A 21,106-nucleotide genomic window follows, 5' to 3' on the forward strand; every position below is an offset into this window, starting at 1 on the left:
TGGCCTGAAACGGCTGGGCGAGCTGTGATTCAAAGGGGGTCTTGGTGCTCAGCTTCTCTGCTTCCCCGCCGGGCTTCCTAGGGCTCGGGAGCTTTCTCATCCATGGATTGAGATCTGATCCTCTGACGCCTGGAGTCACTCACCGTCCGGGAGCGTCGCTTCGGACTGGCACTTGACTGGCAGCGTGTGCCTAAGTGTAGGTTGGGGAGGTGCAGGGTGGGACCGGGTTGCACTGAAGCTGCTGGTGGTCCTGGACTTCCTGGGGGAGCCTGTCTGAAGCCCAGGAAGTTACACGTGCTGGTAGGGGAATCCCGGGGGAAAAACCGGGGCCCAAACCAGCACTACGGGCCGGAAGCCAGCAATAACTCTGGGGAAAAGCCCAACCTCTAAGATGCTTGAATTTTGGCTATGAAGAAGAGCAGGAAAGATGACAGCCAAATCAATGGGATATCTGTGGGCCTGTGCTGAAAATTTTAGATCTGTCTTCCAGATTTTTCTACCTGTCATTCATAGCTTTTATCTTTTTATCCCTTGTGTTGCGTTCTGAAACAATTCTTTGCCTTGGTATTCCAGCTCTCTGGTTTGGTTTTCAGCAGTGACTATTCTGCTATTCAGCCCATCTCTTGAAAGGTTTTATTTCAGTAGCTGTTTGTATTTCCAAGATATCTGGTTAACTCTTTTCGTAACTGCCTGCTCTCATTTCATGATGTGATATTCTTGTTTATCCCTATGATTATTTTAATTATGCTGGTTTAATGTCCTGATAACTTTAAAAGAAGTTTCCTCAGGTGCAAATTCTCTCTTAAAAAAAAAAAAAAGGAGAAAGCATATGTTAAAGCTGTTCTTCTTTTATGTTTTGATTTTCCTGAAATGTTTGTGATTGTTGGTCACTCATTTTTTTTGTACCTGAGATTCCCTGATTTTTACCCTCTTTGCAGAGGGAGGAGAGATAAGGAGAGGGCACTGTAGGGTTTAATTTTTTATTTTTATTTTTTTTAATGGAAGTGGGAAGAGGCAAGGTTTGTAGCCTAGTGGCTATCTGGGGGACCCCACCCTTCCAGAACCTGGTAATTATCGGGATTTTGCGTGTTTCTCTTGCTGAAGCTCCCATACTCTCTGCTCCCAGCTGGAAGCAGAGATCCCATCTTCTGCTCCCTGAAAGCTTATATTTTGGTGAAACTTCTTGTTCTGGCATCTCAGCCAGTTACCTTTCCATTTCCCTTGGCTCCCTCTCTCCAGGTTTTCAACCCCCTTTCCTTATGTACCAATAGGGATGGTAGGAAAGAGTGACCCAAGGAGCCCTCCCCAAATTTTTTGAGTCTCTTTTTTTCAGTACTTAGAAGGGAACCAAGCATCCTCAGTAGGACTCTCAAAGATGAATGAAAAACAATGCCAGTAATAATTCTGCTAAAGAAATGACATCAATTCTTTGTATTGCATATAAATATTTTTTAAATTAATGTTATGTTAAGCATAAGAATTTCCTGGAGGTAATCATTTGAAAATTGATGTCTGTACGCTTATATCTTATTAGAGCAAGATGCTCTACTAAGCATCAGAGTCATGCTGATCATCCCTATTCTATATAAGAACTCTTGGAGTTCTGTTAAGGTAACACCATCCATTTTAAAAAAAAAAAAAGGTAAAACTAGAACACTGATCAAATGTTAACTCCTATCTGTGCCCTGAAGCTCAGTTGTTAGTGGGCATAATTTAAAATTTGATTATTTACCCTTTAAATTAAGAAATTTGAGTGTCTGTTGTTTTCAGCACATAAGCACTTCATTGATAGAGGTGTGATTTTCAGCATTCTTTAAGCAGGTAGCAGAAGACACACAAAAAAATACAGATATTGTTTAATCGTGGTTAAAAAAAAATTAAATGACTGTGGCATGTAAAACCTTTAGAGTACCTGGGATGGCATAGTACATCCCCATTTTTTTTTTTTTTTTTTTGCGCGATACACGGGCCTCTCACTGTTGTGGCCTCTCCCGTTGCGGAGCACAGGCTCCGGATGCGCAGGCCCAGCGGCCATGGCTCATGGGGCCCAGCCGCTCCACGGCATGTGGGATCCTCCCGGACCCGGGCACGAACCCGTGTCCCCTACATCGGCAGGCGGACTCTCAACCACTGCACCACCAGGGAAGACCGCATCCCCATTTTGAATTATGGCAAATTCAGGTTGAACAAATGTTTTCGCTTCCATAAATAACATCTTCATCATCCTCACTCTGGACGCCTCTGCATCTGCTGTCACAACAATAGGCAGGTACCTAAGTTACCAAGCTCCACTAGACTCTGCCCAATAGAGTGCAGAATCAGACTTTATGCATTTCAAAATTTAATCCTTTAATCCTTTCCATTTCCCCCTTTTCTTTCAACAGGTAAAAAAACCTTGCTCAGCAAAACTTTTATTTTTGACCAGTTCATGAGACAGACAATAAAAATACTGAAACCAATTAATTAGCTATTATTAGTTATTAATTAATAATAATTATAATTAGCTAATACTAATAGCTAGTTGTACATAATTTCAAATGTTGGTGGAGACATTGACCATGAAACTTTTTTTTTCACAGCCTGGTAGTAGAGTGAGAGCACAAACAGCTCAGCTATGACAAATTCACACACACATACACACACACACACACACACACACTACAAATGAGATTAACGGCTGAATTATGTTGGTGGTTTCTTCATACCCAACCCCACCCTTGCTTGGGTACAAGAACTTCAAGCACCTCCGTAAATATCAAGTAATTTTAAACCCTGTGTTCCTTAGGGCCCCTCTCATCTTGTAACCTACGATGGTAGACTTTTCCGAATACTGTTTTAGGAAAGCCTGAGTTTAGGATTTCATCCTAGCAATTTATTAGCACACTTCCTAGATTGGGGAAGAAAGAAAGCACAATTGGTGACAAGAATGCCTCGTCCACGGACAGATCACATTCTGCTGTACAGAGGCTGGTAATATAACCTACCACGCACTCCCCCACCCCCAAGCTTCCTCGTCTCTCTAGCTCACAGATTTCAAGCAGAAACCCTGATTTTAAATTTTGTTGCATTTTTATTTTCCAGATAATATATCCACATTAACGTAAGTCTCAAAAAAGGTAAGATTCCCCTAACATTTGTGCAAACAAATCAAACTCTTGTTTGGGGTAATTGGTGTTTCCTTTCTATATTCCACATGCATATTATATGATTTATGTAGTTTTAATTATGGTTGAATTTGAAAACTGCCCACTAACTTATGCTCTCTTTATTTTTTCAAAAGCTTTGTTGTCAATCTAAGAGTACAGAATCAAAGTACATTGTTTTGCATGTGAATGTTCTCTTGAAATTATATTACGATTTAAACTAATTACAAGGAATTTGTTCATTAATAGAAAATTAATGAACAATGGGAGAAGAGAAAATGCCTTCAAATTTCCCATGCAGATGGAATTTCTTTGAGGTTAGATTATTCTCATGTGAAAGAAAGTAGGACATGAAATAAATTCACTGGAGAGAGGGGAGAGAATAAATGACCAACTTAGGATAAGTTCAAACTTAAATTGGAAAATCAAAAGCCCTTTCTAAATGCCTCTCTTATAAATAATTCTATTAAAATAACAAAGCCAACAGAGTACAAAATTATTTGTTTCCAAATATATACCCTTGAACTTTTGTTATCATGTAGAAAATTACCCATTTGCCTCTATTGGTTGGTTGGAATTTTGAGAGGAAGCTAGTGTATAGAATAGGAGGGTTTTTAGCATTGAGTGAAGGCAAGGAAATGGGTCCCTTAACACTGCCTGCACAGTGTAGCAGCAACTTTTTGAGGTCACAGTCTGATTTTGGATGGCCATCCTTTGCCTCAGGGAGGGAGTGACTGTTTAGCATGAATGTGTATCTTTGAAGGGAGGGCTGTCCAAACCTCTGGGGGTGTGCCTGTCTCATTCACTGGTCTGGTGACTTACTGCTTCAGATATTTGCATGATAAACTCTAGTTAAAATCCACCTCCAGCTGCTTACAAATTATTACAGGTACTGGACCTTCAGAGGCCTATGCAACCAGGCACCCTGTTAAAAACATAGAACAGGTGCTATATAGCATACACGGTGTGAAAAATTGACATCAGTATTCACTCAGTGGTTTCAGTCAGTTGTTTTCCACTAGATTGTAGAGGTGAGAAACATCTGGAAGGTTCCCAGGAAGTGGTGGATTTGGGGGGGAAAGAAGATGAGGGTGGGATTACCAGATTTAGGAGGTAACAAATAAAGCATGAGAGGTAGGCCTGGAATCATGAACTTTTGCTGTTGTCTCGGCAGGAGTTGAGGTATTGGGCTGGCCCCAAAGTTTTTTCAGGTTTCCCGTGACATCTTATACCGAGGCTGCGTTGAAGTGGGTCAGCCGCAGGGAGGTGGTGGTGATTCCACAGGGGAGTCATCATTTGGGTTTGGGTATCAAGAAACAACCAAAGTAATTTAGCCAGAGAATCCCCCTTGTAGTGTGCGTCTGTGTGTTAACTCTTCATAGCTGAGGACATTGAGATGGATGGTTACTGACATCCTATCCAATTCCAACATTCCTCATGTCTGGACGTCTTTGTTCTGCTTCTAACCAGATGTGAGACCTCGGGCAATTCCTCAACCTCTAATTCTACCCCCATGTGGTGGCGTCATGTGTACCAAGCCCCAGAGTTTGTTTTCTATGTAACCAGACACAGGTCCTTCAGTTCCCAATCTCTTAACTGGGCTGACCATTACAGTGTAGAAGGTACATGACAACCCTGGATGAGAAGTGATGGTTACTTCCCCTTGAGAAGAGTGGGAAAGCGCTGAGAGGGCGGATCACAAGGGGAAATCCTGCTAGCGCCTGGGGGCACGGGGAAGAGGGGGAGAGTGTGCTGACATCAGACTTCTGGAGGGGATAGAAGGTGCTATCACTGGTTGCACTGCAGTCACAGAATGGGGTTGGGGGCAGAGCAAGGAGGAGTGTGGTAATGGAGCAGCGGCAGGCGCAAAGAATGACCTGGCTGAGTAATTAGAAGGGAAAGGTCTTGTTATGGGTTTTGATTTTGTGAATGTGTGTGTGTGTGTGTGTGTGTGTGTGTGTGTGTGAGAGAGAGAGAGAGAGAGAGAGAGAGAGAGAATGCCTTACATTTTAAACGAGGGAGATAAGTGATGTTTACTTTTGTTTCTAGTGATATCTTTTCTGTGATAATAAGAAATTCATATGATTGTAAATGGAGTACTGGTGCCGGACTCCAGGCGCAGGTTCAGAGAGTCGAAGAGGGAGATCTGGGGAGCCGTCCTCTTCTTTTTTTTTTTTTTTTTAATTTAATATTTTTTTAATTGAAGTATAGTTGATTTACAGTGTTGTGTTAGTTTCAGGTGTACAGCAAAGTGATTCAGTTACACATATGTGTGTGTATATATATATATATACACACACACATACATATGTGTTCTTTTTCAGATTCTTTTCCCTTATAGGTTTTACAAAATATTGAGTAGAGTTTCCTGTGCTATACAGTAGGTCCTTGTTATTTACCTGTTTTATGTACAGTAGTGTGTATGTGGGGAGCCATCCTCTTAATAAGAGAAGTAAACACTAGTCACCTTCAGAGGTCCTACAATACAGCATGGCTGATGTCATCTGGACCCTGTTAAACGTGTTTAACCTAAGAGTATGATTCTTCATTGTGTTAAGTACAACAGGCCTTGCGCAGAGCAGCGAGGGAGCTGGGGGCAGCTGTGCCATTGGGGCCTTTGTGGAAAGTACCTGGTAGTACGAATAGCAGTAGTTATCAGATTTGGAGAGCTTACTCTCCTCTGCTCCAGGCACTGTGCTATCATGTAGGTTTACAGGGGTGAGATAAAAGTAGAAATAAAAATAGATGTGGGCTCTGTTCCCATGAAGCTGAAGCGCATCTGTTCCCTTTTACTGTGCGTTCCCTTCCTGTCTTCTCTGGGCACCATGCAGCCCTACCAAGGACCTACGGGGTTGAAGTGCCTGATTCTGCAAAAGGACCGCAGTGTCCTGAGCACGCTCACCACGCTGGCTCTGCCTTGAACGGTGGAAGAAGACACAGGGCATTTCTTCCTTCTGTTTGCCAGTGATTTTATCATCTGGTGGTAGTTTCTGGTTCCTGAAAGTTGGTGACATTATCTGGCGTGACCACGTAGTTAAGTATGAGATAAGAGTGGAGGAAGATAGACTGATATTGTGGAAGAAGAGCTGTCCCTGAGGGGTCCCTCCCACTCGGGGGGACAAACAGATTCCAAGAACATGATCAGTGACCTGAGGACGGCAGGCGTGCAGCTGTGGAGTGGATGGGAGATGAAAGGCAATGTCAACAGCCCAGTTCTGTGAACTGATTTTCTGAATGCTGTTATGCCTTGTACAGAAGATAGTTTGTGCAACAGAGGGGCAGCCTTATAGAGCAAGTTTTACCAGTCATGGAATGTATTGCATTTTTCCATCCTGGACACAACGCTCATTAGTCCAGTCAATCTGTTGGTTATAAAAATTAGCTTTCCTCTAACGGACATTTCTCACTTTGTAACCTCTTTGAGCGATACGCATCCTTCTAACTTTATCCCCAAATGCCTAATCCTGTCTTGTAAAGAAAACTTGAGAGTTTTATAGCTCCATAAACATTTAAGAAAAACAATGGACTCATTCTAGTTACTTTTTAATCCTGTTGACATGCCAAGAAAGGAATCAGTAAATATCGGCAATCTTATCACCAAGCACAAATTGCGGTTTATACCTCAGTCATCAGTAAATAAATCTTCTGCCTCCTCCAAAGCCTTTTACCCACCTTCTAATATCTCTATTATGACGTAAAAATAAAAAACAGTTACCAGTGTCCAACTGTCATTAATCACAATTCAGCTTACTCCAGAAGTACAAATAAACTGTTCATTACATTTTTATCCCATTACTTTGACCCTGATACAGAATTGCTCATTAGCCTTATTCCTAAATCAGGAACTACAAAATTTTAATAGAACAACAGTTTCCTTGATGGTATCATGGAAATGTAAGTGCCCAGTGCAATTTTCTTAACTTGTACAATTACTCACACATTACAGTAAATGGGTCAAGGCCATTGTCAAGCCTCCATCAAGGAGAGTCATTAACTAGAGGAATTTCCCCTTGTTCTTCAGCCTCTGAGCTGAAGGCCATTAGTTGGCCACACACATTTGACACCCTTGTAGACTTTTTATAGCTGAACAGCGTATCTGTGTTTAAGGCATTATGATGCTTTTTCTTAATGTAAGAATGCCAGTTTTTTCACCTTTCACACTACTGCCCTCGCTAGGAAAGCTCCTGCCACAGAAGGTTTAACCAGTCCTCCAAGGGGATCACCTGAAATACCTCCAAGATAAAAGTGAAATTCTAAACAACACCCATAATAACTTTATATTAATACTGATAAGGAAAGGATTTTCCCCTTGATACCGTAATACATATATACGTACATATATGGAAAGATAACTAAAAAGAAAGAGCAGTCTGATAAATGGAAGAAAGAATAAACATAAAAATTCAGAGGAGTGAGACCACTGACATATGGGCTCCATGAGAGCAAGATGTTTGCCTGTTTTGTTTACTGCCGTGTCACCGGCACCCAGAGCAGCACCTGGCAGTGTATCCACTCAAACTTAGGTTGTTTTGAATAAATCACTTTGGCCTTTGATAGTGAGGTAGTTAGTTTACAGTCCTCAGGCAAGGGGTGGGATCTGTGTTGGGATTTCAAGAATGAGAGCAGCCAAATAACAAAATAGAGATGCTAAGCAGTGCAAGGATACACTTTGCTGGATTGGGGTAGGTCAAAATGCATTTCAAACATGATTCATGTATGACTGTGGTCTGTACACATGTTGATCATTTTCCTTTGAAAATGTGAAGCACGCAATGAATTGTTTTGTCCATATACAGAATCACAAAACAAGTTATCCTGGGCTTCCCTGGTGGCGCAGTGGTTGAGAGTCTGCCTGCCGATGCAGGGGACGCGGGTTTGTGCCCCGGTCCGGGAGCATCCCACGTGCCGCCGAGCGGCTGGGCCCGTGAGCCGTGGCCGCTGAGCCTGTGCGTCCGGAGCCTGTGCTCCGCAGCGGGAGAGGCCACAACAGTGAGAGGCCCGCAAAAAAAAAAAAAAAAAAGTTATCCTGACTGGCCTCTGCCCACACACTCCAGGAGTATAAGTATACTTCTCCCCATGGTCTTTCTGACGTCAAGACTAACAAGTTGACCCTCCTCTATTCAGTCCTGCTCCCGTCGGTTGTACATTACTCCCAGTGTCTGCAGTCTCGGAGTTGCCGTACCGTCTGACTTTTGGTCATACAACGTCTTTGAAAACCAGTGTGTGTTTTACATTTACAGCATGTCTCAGTGTAAACTAGCCACACTGCAAGGGGTCGGTAGCCCCGTGTGGCTGCTGGCTGTAGTATTTGTACGGTGCAGGTCTAGAAAGACCACATATTCTTCTACTCAAGAAAATGTCATGAGTTACTACACTACATCTTATTTCAATAATTAAGTCAAGTGATGGTAGCGACTCAATCATGGAATCAAATCTGATGAGGTAAATCCTTGCACGGCCCCTGTGCTTACATTTGCTGTTCTTGTTGTTGTTGTTGTTGTTTTAATGCTTCTCACTCACTGTGTGTTTGATCAAAGAATTAGGGAAATGTGTGACTACAACAAATAGGATGGGCCATGAAGAAGCCTGTCTGCTTGACCAAAGTGGAGTCACGCTCCTTCGAGTCCTCTTTCTGACGAGACCCTGATCTCGGGCTCTGTTCTTTAGTCCAGTGGCTCTGCCCATTCAGTCCAGTTTTAGCAAGAATCCTGTTGAGTCGATTTGTCAGAAAATCCCCTACCCTTGATATCTGATCAAATTCCTTATCTCCCACCCTTGATGTTTTATTCCCCTGGCCCGCCTTCAGCAATAATCCTGTCCATTTGATTTAGCCAGAATGCCCCCACCCTTCCCCTGATGTTTCAGCCCGCTCTTTGGCTCTAAATCTCCACTTGTCCTTGTTGTATTTGGAGTTGAGTCAGATCTCTCTCCTGTACTACAAAACCCCATTGTAGCAGCGCCCCTGCCCCCAAGGATGAAGTCTTCTTTACCATCTTTACCAAGTGTCATGAGTGATTTTCCCTTAACAGTCAAGAAGGTGCTAATAGGGAACCATGACAAAAAATGTAACCTCCTATAATGGACATGTGTTGGGTTTGTCTGATCAATATCCTTCCCTCTTCCCCTGAGATACTGCCCTCCTCAATTCCAGACGGTCTTAGCAGAACTGCCAGCTGAGTTTTTCTTCCTCAGGGGTGGGCAAGTGAGCCGCACTAAGCCAAGATGAAAATTCTGTTGGGAAACCGAACCTTGAGGATTCAAACCAAGGATGAAAACGAATTGATGCTGCGTTATTCTGATGGCCCATTCATTCTTGCTTTCCTGGTTTTGGGGTCTACCATAGTTCTGCCTTTCTGAAGATAAGGTCCACTTGGGGGAGAACACTGTTCGCAGAGTCCCTCTGCAATGGCCCACGTGGGCCAAGGTTGGGGAGCATAAGAGATCTCTGGAAGTTTTTAAAAGATGCCTTTTTCCCTTTTGCATGTGGCCATTCAAGACAAAAGGTCTGGGTAGAGTAGAGGATGATTAGAAAAGGTGAAGTTACAGCTACTCACTGATTTTGTGGTTGATGGAGAAATGGAAATACCCAGGTACAGGGCTGGGGGGCAGGGGTGGGGGTGAGGGGTGGGGAAGGGAGAGACATTAACAATCTTTGTCTCTCAGAACAGCCCCTGAGACCTTCCTCACAAATGAAAATGCCCCAGTGAATTCTGGCAAGTCCCTTAAATTGAACTGACTGCTGAGTCTGCCATCCCCATGGCCAGATAGCTCTGACCATGATCTGATTGTCGTCCTCTTAGCCTGACAGAGGAGGCCACCGGAAACAGCAGGGAATGCCCCCAACTCCTGCATCTCCCACGCAAACCAGCTGTCAACAGCTATGAACATCTTCCCCACCCCCATTCCTGTAGACATTGCTCAGTCATTCCACGAGGGGCGCAAATGCTGCTAGTTGGTGGCGTGGACAAAATGAGCAAACTGGGCTTGCAGCAAAGCAAGGACTAGACTCATAATTCAAGCTGAACTAAGAACTCTAGGGCTTACCAGCCTCTTGGGAGGCACTCAACCTGTGCCCTTCCACGGATTTGGGTCACACTAGGGGGTTTCCAACAATTGTCAACAACATTTTCTTTCTGTTGGATCCATGTGACCTTCTGGGGCCCCACTTCTTGTGTAGAAGCCAAGCATTAATTTACCTCCTTTCCAAAACCACATGGACTTGTACCTTAGAGGGGTGGGCCTAAGAGACCCTCAAGAGTTTAAGGAAGCACCACCAGGAGGTCCTGTAGCCCTAAGATGACTGCAGAGATCTCCCCCAAATGAGGCTATTCTCGGTTACTCAGGGGAACCTTCCAGAGGGATAACTGCCTCATTATTTATACTCACATTGCAGACAGTCTTCCCTACAATGGGAGTCATCCAGTTAGAAAAGGTGCTACAAAATTTGTCCTGACCTTAAAGAAACTGATCAGCAGTTTGACCCGAGGAGGTAGTCAGGTCAGCCTCAACTCGTGGGCCAGTTCTAATGGGTGTCAGAATTGTGGGCCAAGGCAGAGACTGTGCAATCATCATTACATTCTGCTGCACCCAAGGGAATGCCTTGCACCACGTGGAAAGGTCAGTAGAGACCCTTAATGACAACGACGGTTTCTGAGATTTGTTCAGCTGGTTGAGTCCAGGACACTGGGGGGCGCGGTCGAGGTCAGTATTATGGGTTGGTCTCATCCCGCTGCTTGGGTTCTGTCGATCATAGCTATAACTGCTGTATGAGGCAAAATGAATGGATTTGGTCCCAGCCTCTACTGGTCAGAGTCATCAAAGTGTCTCACTTACGAAAAGATTCCCCAGAAGCCAAGAGAGTATACAAATAAGGAGTGGAGGGGCTTCCCTGGTGGTGCAGTGGTTGGGAGTCCGCCTGCCGATGCGGGGGATGCGGGTTCGTGCCCCGGTCCGGGAGGATCCCACGTGCCGCGGAGCGGCTGGGCCCGTGGGCCGTGGCTGCTGGGCCTGCGCGTCCGGGGCCGGTGCTCCGCAGCGGGAGAGGCCACAACAGTGAGAGGCCCGCGTACAGCCAAAAAAAAAAAAAAAATTAAAGAAATAAGGAGTGGATATTATTGGGAGACAATTTTCTGTGGATCTCTTCATTTCTGCACATCATGTGAGCAGAGGCACTGAAAGCCCTTGTTCCAGACTGGCTGTTCAAAGATATTTATGTAGTGAACATCCTTGAAATATAGGAGTGCCTCTTTCCAAAGCAGAGGAGAGGTTTGCTTACTGTCCAGTATAATAAAGATAATGTCTCCATTTAGGGAAAGGTCGGCCAGGCTTATCGTCCATTATAAAAGAGTTGGGGTCCCTATGCTCAGGGCTCCTCAAATGTGATGCAAACCTATTGTGTGCCCAGCATCTACCTGGGCTGCCCCATGTAACCCCCGTGGCACCTGAGGAACGAGGGGAACCGACAGACGTGAACATGAATCTCATGCCACTTGCTGTGCCATGAATAATAAAGTCCTTTGTTGTTTTGACCTAAATATGCCGTGTTTTCTGACAACAACCATGAAACTGGCAGGCTAGCTTCTTAGTTTTCAGGTAGGGTAAAATTTCAGACCCTTACAGTCCTTGATAAAAAGTCAAGTAGGCAGTTGAATGCACAAGCATGGAGTTCACCAGGGAAGTCCCTAAAGGGTTATTCTAGTTCTGAATGTTTCAATCCTTGTCAGACATTTACCACAGCGTTTAGCGCACACACACAGAAAATGCTTGGCCCTCAAAAAACCCATTTTCTAATATCAAGACTACTTATCAGTGCACTTTTTACCCACTACCAACTGGCTGTTTTGCCAAGAACTGATTAAAGCAGAATTGTCATGTGAGAGACTTCTAAGCCAAACAGTGAACGCTGTGAGGACGCAGCACCTGGGAGGTTTGGTCTTGGCTGTGCACGCATGATTAGAAGGTGGCAGAACAGGCTTCAGAGACGCAGTTCACCCTTTCAGGAGCCAGTCAGTCAGGAACTTTCTCAGAGTGTTAAGGCCTCAAATTCCAAAGACCACCAGGAACAAGCCTGTTGTCTGTTAAAATCAGATTTATTGACTCAATACCGTGAGAGAAGATATTTCGCAGGAACCAAAGGCTGCTGACCAAGAGGGTGGAGGAAAGCATCTTTCGGAAGCTACCTCTGAAGGAGCCTGAGGCAGGTCTAAGAGAAGCAGTTCTGGACTGGTTGCTGTTTCTGAGGTGAAATTAGTAGAAGCAGGGATTAATCAGGATTTGGGTGCTGTCTTAGTTCAGGCTACCATAACAAATAACCTCAGACTGGGTGTCTCAAGAGCAAACATTTATTACTCACGGTTCCAGAGGCTGGGAAGTTCAAGATCAAGGTGCTGGCAGATCTGATGTCTGGTGAAGACCCGAATCCTGGTTTGCAGACAACCGTCTTCTGGTTCTATCCAGAGAGAACAAGCTTGCTTGTCTTTTCTTATAAGGACACTAATCCCATTCATCATGACCTAATCACCCCAAAGGCCATGCCTCCTAATGCCATCACACTGGGGGTTAGGATTTTAACATATGAGTTCAGGCAGAACACAAACGTTCAGTCCCTAACAGGTGTGGCCCTGAGGACAGGGTGGCTTAGCAGTTGGGTATCCCCAGGGATTTGTTAATTTTGTTGATCCTTTCAAAAAACCAACTCTTGGTTTTGTTAATTTTCTTTATTGTTTTTCTGTTCTCTGTTTACCTCGGCTGTAATCTTTATTGTTTCCTTCCTTCTGCTAGCTTTGGGTTAGTTTGTTCCTTTTCTAGCCGCTTAAGGTGTAAAATTAGGTTGTTGATTTGAGATCTCTCTTCTTTTTTAATATAAGCGTCTACAGCTCTAAGTTTTCCTCTTAGCACTGCTTTCAGTGCATCACATAAGTTCTGTCGTTAATGTGTTTAATTTTTATTTGTCTCAAGATGTTTTCCAGTTTTCTTTGGGATTTCTTCTTTGATCCATTGGTTAAGAATGTGTTGTTTAATTTGCACATATTTGTGAATTTTCCTGTTTTCTTCTGCTGTCGATTTCTAGTTTCATTCCATTTAGTCAGAAAATGTACTTTGTATGATTTCAATCATTTTTTTAAGACTTGTAGCCTAATATATGGTTTATCCTGGAAATATTCCACGCCACTTGAGAAGAATGTGTATTCTGCCCTTGTTGGATAGCGTGTTCTATATATGTCCGTTTAAGTGTTCTATTTTCTTATGGACCTTCTGTCTAGTTCTATTCATTATCGAAAGTATTGAAGTCGCTAACTATTACTGTAGAACTGTCTATTTCTCCTTTCAACTCTGTCAGTGTTTGCTTCATATATTGAGGAGCTCTGCTGTTTGGTACATAGATTTTATCATTGTTATATCCTTTTGGTGAATTGACCCTCTTATCATTATATAATGCCCTTCTTTGTCTCTTGTGACAGTTTTTGATCTAAATTCTATCTTTTATATTGGTATAGCCACCTCTGTTCTTGTCTGGTTACTATTTGAATAGAACTATTCATCAACTCTTTCCTCATTCATTAAAATGACAAGTCATCCGAAAGGCAGTCATGGTAGAATGGCAATACATTTGCTAGTGCCATGGAACTGCAAATACTAAGTGCAACGTAATTCACACAATCACTTAACACTACAGTAACCTAACAAGGAGCTCTGAAGCCTCTGTTGTTAAAAAAACATCCTGGGTTTCCCTGGTGGCGCAGTGGTTGAGAGTCCGCCTGCCGATGCAGGAGACACGGGTTCGTGCCCCGGCCGCGGAGCAGCTGGGCCCATGAGCCATCGCCGCTGAGCCTGCGCGTCCGGAGCCTGTGCTCCGCAATGGGAGAGGCCACAGCAGTGAGAGGCCCGCGTACCGCAAAAAACAAAATACATCCTTAGCCAGTTGATACTGACATGTAGGATATTCATTTCGACATTTTGTTTCTCTGATGTCCTTTTTATAAGAAGCTATAAATCTTTTGTTAGTGGAAGATCACTTTCCATCTTACTGCCTTTTCAGGAAATGCCATATTAAGCCACCTAAAAGAAATATTCAAGATACTGGAAAAACAAGATTCACATTTTACTGTTAAAGTTCATAAAATGTGTTTCTCTGAAACGGGCCTGAAAAAGAATGTTAAGACAAACCGTTTTAGTGCTTTCTACCTAAAAAGTAAATTTATGCTAAATATATACTGGTGAAGTTATAGAACAAAGGTATAAGGTCATAGTTGGAAAACTAATCATCACAGTGATGGTGTATACATTAAAGTTTGGGTGAGTAAATTAAATTTCTATAACAAATGAACTTAAAAATTATATTTCCCAATAATAAACACATAATAAATATAGTATCTTACAAAAACTTGTAACCCTTCACTCAAGGCTTAAATTCCATAAGAGAGGGCAAAAATTTTACACTGAAAGATAGATTATTACAGGACAATGTTTTGCCTTTCACAGAAAAAAATTAGCCAGAAACAACTTCATAATGCTAAAACTTAAAAATTCAGATTACGTTCAGCACTTTACCCCACTTGGCTAATTCTCTTTTCTCTTTGTGTCTTTATGGTGACTGATAAGTAAATATTTTTCAGGCTTCTCATTTTTCTCTGTCCAAGGATAGTGACAAGTTCAGTGTTGCTTTCTCAACAGTGCTTGCATCATTGATCTTATCCTCTCAAGGAAATTTTATACTGATTTTTTTTTTTTTTTTTGCCTATGGCATCCAATTTAGTAAGAGCTAAATCAAAATATTTAGGGTTTATAATTTTCTCTTTCTACAAGAGGCACCAATTCTAGGTTGGTCATTTGGGATATCCTTTGAGATCAAGAGGAAATTCAAACAACATCAATGATTCAATCAACAAATGCTTATTGGCAACTGTGTATAGGTACTGTGGTAAATAATCAGAGAACTATTACATGAGTAAGGAATTCTCTTTTCAAGGATGTTACAGTCTGGATAGGCTATTTTTTAAAAATATTTATTTATTTATTTGGCTGTGCTGGGTTTTAGTTGCGGGATCTTTAGTTGAGGCACATGGGATCTTTTTAGTTGCGGCATGCGGGATCTAATTCCCTGACCAGGGATCGAACCCGGGCCCCCTGCATTGGGAGCTCAGAGTCTTAGCCACTGGACCACCGTGGAAGTCCCTGGGTAGGCTATGTTACAAACACACACACAAAAGACCAGTCATACAGAGGAGCTAATGATGAGTGTGAAATAAATGCTATGGACCACAGTTGACGTTGGGTCAAAGAGAGAGGTTTCTTTGGCCTGTGGTAGTAAGGTTGGCTACCTAGAGTATGTAAAGAATCAGTGTAGGATGGAGAGAAGGGAACAGCAAATGTTGAAGGAGGAGAAGGGGAGATATCTCCAGAATAAACCGAAATGATCTGCCATGAATTGAAGTATGCTTTGGTAGGTTAGAAATTAGATTTGAATATATTTCAAATATACTGATCTGTGCATATTTTCAAACTATCCCTTTGGAAAGGTGAAGCATATATGGTTGACTCTCTTGGCCCCATGCAATGCCACAGGGTACTGCCATGGCCAATGAAATCACCCTACTGCAGGCCTTTCCCTCACCCTTAATCTCTTTCGTGTCTTAGACCCTCTTCCATATCCAGTACTTTGCTTCACTGTGGATTAGGATTTATAATCTTACCATCATCAAGGCCTAAAGATAATTCCCAGCCTTCGTCTATGTAACAATCTTTTAGATGGCAGCACTGCTCAGAATTTTGTCTTCTAACAGTCCCTGGATCAATGATCATTTTAACTTCAAAAAATTTCATTAACAGCTGCTAATTAAAGATTTGCAGTTTCAGACTTAACCCATGATTTTTATTAGTCAGGATCAGAATAAAGAGAATATAGGGCTCTGGTTATCTGTTTTAAATACAGCAGTGTCTACATGCCAATCCCAAACTTCAATCTATCCCTCCCCTGTCCCCTCCACCCCCCGCCCCATAACCATAAGTCCGTTCTCTAAATCTGTGAGTCTGTTTCTGTTTCGTAAATAGGTTCATTTGTATCATTTTATTTTAGATTCCGCATAGAAGCGATATCATATGATATTTGTCTTTAAAATAGATAACCAACAAGGACCTATTGTATAGCACAGGGAACTCTGCTCAATATTCTGTAATAACCTAAATGGGAGAAGAATTTGAAAAAGAATAGATACATGTATATGTATAACTGAATCACTTTGCTGTACACCTGAAACTAACACAACATTGTTAATCAACTATAGTCCAATATAAAATAAAAAAATTTTTTAAAGTCATTAAAAAATAAAACAAACAAACAAAAAAGCATATACAGGTCTCCAGAAATAAAATAATCAAATTAAAGAATTCAGGAAAAAATTACACGAATGTCTGCCTGTACACAAACACTCCTCCCTGCTCATCCATGTGGAGGGCTCAAGAGAAAGACAACATCTACCCTCTCACCCCACCCCACCGTGTTAGCCAAAGAGTTGCCTTCCTTACTAGAAAAAGCAAATGATCCCTCACTGACTGCATTGCCACTAATTTCTGATGGATTGGGGGCAGCTTGCTAAACTTCTTGGTATCTCAGTCCTAACCCCGTGGGGCTGTTGGGAGAATTAGACAGTAACCTGTAAAGTGAAAAGAACACTAGTGAGTGGCAGCCCCCAGCAACTGGAGTAGTAATAGCTGCTTGCCGTATAATCCAGTTTCAGCCTCAATATAGCCTTGGTATGATGAGGATAGAAATGGTGCAGAATAGGACGAAGGAAGAAAGAAACCGTAAGAATTCACTTCTTTATTTCTTAAAAATTGGCGGAATGTTTGTGGAGTTTGAGTTTTGAAGGTATTTGATGAAGAGGATCATAATTTCAAATCCAGATAAATGTATTGCTATCAGTATAGTCACTACCGTCTGCCTTCAGTATGTTCACCCTATTAGCTGGTTACATTTCGACAGTTTTCTGGGTTTGCCACTGCAAGCTTGGACCTAATGGTGCCCGTGTTAAATTCTATGAATAGATAAGAAATCCTTTGGCATGATGAAGCAGTGGTTCCTAGACAATCTGACAGTTGTCTACAGACATGTTTGATTGTCACAACGAGGAGGGTCCTCCAGGCTTCTAGTGGGTAGAGGCCAGAGATGCTGCCAACCATCCTACAGTGAGCAGGACAGCCCCTCACAACAAAGAATCATCTGGCCCAAAATGACTACCGTGCCAAGGGGGAGAAACCCTGATGTAGGTGAAGCAATACCAAGACGTGGAATGATGGGAATACTGGCTTTGAGCCGTAGGAATGTTACTCTCATTCATGCCCTCACTATGTCACCGAAAGGCCAAGAAAATTACTTATATCCCATTGCAGAGGAAGTGTTTAATTAAGGAGACAAGGCAACCTGTTTTCCTTGCCAGCCCAGTATAATCATGAATACATCATCTCAGTGGCAGGACTTCAAGTTACGGGAAAGTTCAATAATACGGACTTTCAATCACCAAAGCTGCCACTGTGCAGTGCCTCATCTGTTTAATTTGCGGGCCACCGTAATTCACAATAAACTCCCAAGCTGGCAGCCTGATCTGAGATGGCCAGCTAGCTACCTAGTGGTAGGCCAGCAACTTTGGACTCTTTCTTCTCAGAAAGGACAGTAACTTTTCCTTCACTGAGACAGATGCATTCTGAATTTGGACTTGCTTTTCTATCTGTCCTGCCTCTCCCAGCATCATTATCTGTGGATTCTCTTTTGCAACAGGAAGTGATCAAGAATGAAGTAACGGGACAAAAAAATCATTTTGGACTGTAAAATGCAGTAGAACACATGAGAAAGAATAACCAAAATATTTTTAAAAGATCCTAAATCTGATAAAAAAATTGTTTCATGATGACTGAAATTTGATTACTCATGGGAAAAGAAATAATATTAAAGCAGGTGTTCGATTAGTATTGAAATGTTAAGTAACAAAAAAGTATCTAACTTTCTTTTCAGTAATTTGGAAAAACAGAATTCTGCTTTGAGCAGTGTGCTTTTAAAATAAATTAGAAAAAAAAAAGAAAGAAAAAAAGAAAATAAATTAGAAATGAGTTGCATGAACATAGGAATACGAATCTAATAAACTTTATTAAATATTTAAGCAACATTGCAGAGAAGATTGCACACTACCTTCCCTCACAATCACAAGATAGCTGCTAGTAGCTCTTAAGACAGGACACTTCTTCACTTACCCCATCCCAGTTGTAGAATAAAAGCTCTTCCCATAAGTCTGACTGGACCAGCTTTGGTCACTTCCCTATCCCTGAACTAATAATAATTGCCTGATGTTGTCACGTGTTGATTGCTTCTAACTTAGGTTTCTGATTCTATTATTGTGAGGCCAGTGGAATCACCATATTTGTATGGACTAAACAGGACGCCTCTCTGTGGCTGGGAATGGGATTATTATCTCTGAAATCACATGAGTCATAAGGGGAATAAATGGAGGATGGATGGAAATTGGGGTTCTGATGCAAAGGAGGAAAGGAGAAATAGATGCTAGGGAAAGAGTGTCCACGAGGAGTGAAACTCTCTTTCCCTTGTAGAGAGAGTCAAGGTCACATCCCCTCCAACACTTACACCTCCCTTCTCGTCTGTTTTCCAGGTTGTGCAAAAAGGCAAACACAGCCAAATGACAGTGTCAACTTCTGTTTCAGCAACAAACTTACTATGTCTTGGAGATGGGGTGGGAGGAAGGGAGAACATGTCAGTAAAACCTTCAGATCTACAGAACCAAGAGTCCGGGGAAAGAAAGCAAGTGGTTCATGAGCTGTAATGTTGTGAAGAATCCTCTTAGCCATCACTCAGCTCTACTCTTGGGTTCCTGTATCTGTGCATTCTGCTGTGGGAAATACAATATATGCCACTAATTCAAAGCATATATTGCATCTGAAAGGCAGCAGCCAATCCCCATTGCGTTGCTTTTGTTAGCACAGATAAAGCTGACCCACGGAGGAGGGCAGAGCCCAGAGAAGATGTGAGAAATTAAGCAGGACCTTTGATCAAAATGTGCCTGAAACCTAATCTATCTTCTGACTTCATGTTCCTGAGAAAATAAAGGTCATTGGTTTTGATTCAGTTTTCTTAATTTTATTATTTTATTGAAGTATAGTTGATTTACAATGTTGTGTTAATTTCTGCTGTACAGCAAAGTGATTCATTTATATACATATATATATACATTCTTTTTTAAAATATTCCTTTCCATTATGGTTTATCATATGATATTGAATATAGTTCCCTGTGCTATACAGTAGGACCTTGTTGTTTATCCATTCTGTATATAAAACCTTACATCTGCTGATCCCAGCCTCCCACTCCATCCCTCCCCCAGCCCCTCCCCCTTGGCCACCAGTCTGTTCTCTATGTCCCTGATTCTGGTTCTGTTTCCTAGATAGGTTCATTTGTGTCATATTTTAGATTCCATATATAAGTGATACCATATGGTATTTGTCTTTCTCTTTCTGACTTACTTCACTTAGTAGGATAATCTCTAGGTCCATCCATGTTGCTGCAAATGGCATTATTTCATTCTTTTATATGGCTGACTAATATTCCATTGTACATATGTACCACATTTTCTTTATCCATTCATCTGTCGATGGACATTTAGGTTGTTTCCATGTCTCGGCTATTGTGAATAGTGCTGCTATGAATATAGGGGTGCATGTGTCTTTTTGAATTATAGTTTTGTCTGGATATATGCCCAGAAGTGGGATTGCTGGATCATATGGTAACTCTATTTTTAGTTTTCTGAGGAACATCCATGCTGTTTTCCACAGTGGCTGCACCAACTTACATTTCCACCAACAGTATAGGAGGGTTCCCTTTTCTCCACACTCTGTCCAGCATTTTTTATTTGTAGATTTTTGTGTGTGTGTGTGTGTGGTACGCGGGCCTCTCACTGTTGTGGCCTCTCCCGTTGCAGAGCACAGCCTCCGGACATGCAGGCTCAGCAGCCATGGCTCATGGGCCCAGCCGCTCCGCGGCATGTGGGATCCTCCCGGACCGGGGCACGAACCCACGTCCCCTGCATCAGCAGGGGGACTCTCAACCACTGCGCCACCAGGGAAGCCCTGATTCAATTTTAAATGGAGTTTCTGTTATTTATTTTCCCCCCAAAGCATCCAAATAGATATACTCTGATACAGTGGAGGCCATGAGGAGAGTGATGAGAATCTGAGGTTCACTCTGGGCTCTTCCTTAATTACTATTTCTAATGGCAAAGGTGCATGAAGACCACTCTCCCCCTACACTGGCAGAAGGACCGTGGAATATGGTGGTGCTGGGAGAGAAGTGTATTTTTTCTGCCCAGCACCCATCATTTGGAGATCTGTCTTCACCTACTCTACATGGTACTTGACATTTTAATCCAGTTTCTTCAAGATTAGATGGCAAGATGGAGTTAAATGTGCAAGAAATTTATATCGAAGTGCTTATCAGAGAAAATGAGGAGGGGTGGCTGGAGAGACTGGGAGCGTGGTCAGACTTGGATGCAGGTCTGATTAAAGAAGAGGGAAGATGGGAAGGAGATGGAGGCGTATGGGGTCTGTGCTAACCTACTGATGGCCTTCAGAGCACAGTATCAGGGACCTGCAGTTGGAGATCTGAGAGGTGCCTTCCCCTTGGCTGCACAACCAGTAGTAGAAGGGAACATGCTGGACTACGCACGCCCGCTGCAAGGGCAGTGAGACTAGGTTGGGTCAATGACATACCTTTTCAGGAACTTTAATATGAGGGAGAAAACCGACAAAGGACTTAAGGTGTCAGAAGCAGAGTCACACAATGGCAGGGCCCCCAGGGAAGTTTCTTCTGCTGACAACTTCAGTGCTGCCTTGATTGCATTTCAAGGTTTTATGGTTCAGCATTTTCTTTGACTGCATGGATTGTTCAGTATAATTGCAATACATCC

General features: G+C 42.5%; 1 long non-coding RNA gene across 1 annotated transcript; it reads left to right on the forward strand.

Moving 5' to 3' along the window:
- Nucleotides 1-47: 47 nt before the first annotated feature.
- Nucleotides 48-19,245, forward strand: LOC307175041. Its single transcript, XR_013824234.1, has 3 exons — nucleotides 48-196; nucleotides 3,082-3,100; nucleotides 19,126-19,245. It is a non-coding gene; the product is annotated as an uncharacterized lncRNA (long non-coding RNA).
- The last annotated feature ends 1,861 nt before the right edge of the window (nucleotides 19,246-21,106 follow it).

This window comes from Stenella coeruleoalba, assembly GCF_951394435.1.
Source record: "Stenella coeruleoalba genome assembly, chromosome: 16".
NCBI lineage: Eukaryota > Metazoa > Chordata > Mammalia > Artiodactyla > Delphinidae > Stenella > Stenella coeruleoalba.